The following is a 2,136-nucleotide window of genomic DNA, read 5'->3' on the forward strand; positions in this document are numbered from 1 at the left end:
TCATGCAAATATAAACAAAAGAAAACTTGTTTTCGGCTAAAAATTTATTCATTCCTATTTTGCATGCAAACTCCACCCAAACTTTTTCACTTTTGCGAGCGAAAAATTGGCTATTCTCACTAGCAAGCCAATTTCGTTTCGGCGAGTTAATTTTAACGCTTAGCAGTCACACAATGCAAGCGAGCGTTTGCTTCGAGTTGTCATTTGTTTGCATGCATCACTTTCATGTAGTCAGACAGCAAATTTTTGACAGTGTCACTTTCTGCGAGCAAAATGCTCGTTGCAGTGATTTACTTGCAACGTCTGAGGAGCCTTTACAGATAAATTATTGTCGCTTGGTTCCCTTTGTTCTGCTGTCATGTTGGTACCAAACTGTCAAATCGTATGGATTTTCCTTCTTTGACATTTAGCTCCCCTATCCTCGCCAGCAAAAGATGTTCGGACAGCGACGACAGCGACAATCTTTATCTTGAACTAAAACATCTTTCTTCGAAATATTTATCTTCACAAGGTCGATGATGGTCAGGTTTCTGGGGCAACGCACCCACTGGGACTCATACCGGTTCCTTCGATGCTGATGTAGTGCGGAGGTATTCTGAGGATCAAGGTTCTCCCGTTTCAGTGTGTGTACTTTTTATGCTCCTGAAGATCCTTCAGAATTTCTTTACCATACCTGATGATTTCAACACAACTCCTCCTCTTCTTTTCGAAGGTGCATCTCAGCAATATTTCCTTCATCTTCCTTGCTCTTCGGATGGTCTACCTCATCGTCAGATTCAATGTTCTTGTAGGATTCGGAATATCTTCGGCGCCTTTCTGGGTATATATAAGGATACGGATGTGACGGAAAGTCATTCAACTCAATTTTGGTTCTTCGCCTGGTGGGGGCTTTTCGCTCCGGATGATGACTCACACGATCGGTTCTTCATTGTTCATTCTCGAGCTCTTGAGGGGGGTGTCTCGAGCGGATACTCTTAACTAACACCTTCATCACGCTGCGGCTCTTGAATGTGAACGCGATCCTGATGCTGACCGGTGCCCGCTGCCGTACTAGTGGGACGATGGAAATATGGCAAACTGAATTTCACTCATTGCACTTGTACTGGTACAGTCCAACTCAGTTTCCTTGTTGAACCCGCTGGTTTCGACCCTGTTCAGGATGCCGGACTCGGACGACGGTCAGGCCACCGCGGTGCCATATCGCACCACAGAAGTACATTTCCTCTGCATCGCCGAACGGATCGCGCGCATAGGTGCACCGGGCATAGGTCGGATAGAAATGATTGTCGCTGGCCTGCAGCACCGCTAATATATCGGTGGCAGTAGGCACCTTCACGCCGAACGATTTCTGAAAATTATTCTCTCAGTACGGAACTCCATCCTTGCCCATTGCTCGGCATCTAGCGTCCTCCGCAAGCGTTGCATTCGAAACCCAAATGTGCCATTACCGATCGAGTGCGTTTTCCTAACCTTCTTTCAACTGCTGGTGACATCCGGCGCACTCGTTCGGATCAACGTCCTTGCTATTCTGTTGCTTACGTATCGCTGGTATCGCTTCTGACGATGCTGGAGGTAGCGGCCTTGGCCGGGTTGGAGTGATTTCTGCCTGATTATTTAATCGCGCACAAACTCGGTTACGATTGAATAATACCAGAATAATATTACAATCCTCTGGACGGTGGGCAAGTGGCGCGACTTTTGTTTTGAATTGTAAATAAACATGCGACAGAGTTGCCAGAAGAAGTTGTTGAGCGATGTTCTCACCACTGTATAGTGTTGCCAAAACACGATTAATTGAGATCACCATCGTCTGGCTGGTGAATATTTTTCGAAAAACAGACGATGTTGATGTTTTGAAAAATTGTAAGAAAATAACGTTTCATAAAACAGCTTATTTTATGCGCAATGTTAACTAAACCCAAGGACGTTTAAGGAAAAATACGAAACATGGTGTTGGTCGGACGGGAAAGGTCTATTAGTGCATAGTGGTGTCCATACTGATTATTACCAGTTCAATGCAAAATTTCGCCAATCTCTTTTCGATTTTAAGCTTTATTGATTTTTTTCGATTCAAATTCATAACATTTTTTGAACTAACCTTCCCATGAAACCTGCATCATTCTCAGCTAGAAAAGT

At 44.3% G+C, this 2,136-nt stretch overlaps 1 pseudogene; it reads right to left on the reverse strand.

Moving 5' to 3' along the window:
- Nucleotides 1–464: 464 nt before the first annotated feature.
- Nucleotides 465–1,807, reverse strand: LOC134202137 (uncharacterized; annotated as a pseudogene).
- Nucleotides 1,808–2,136: the final 329 nt, after the last annotated feature.

Source organism: Armigeres subalbatus, unplaced genomic scaffold, assembly GCF_024139115.2.
Source record: "Armigeres subalbatus isolate Guangzhou_Male unplaced genomic scaffold, GZ_Asu_2 Contig1035, whole genome shotgun sequence".
Lineage (NCBI taxonomy): Eukaryota > Metazoa > Arthropoda > Insecta > Diptera > Culicidae > Armigeres > Armigeres subalbatus.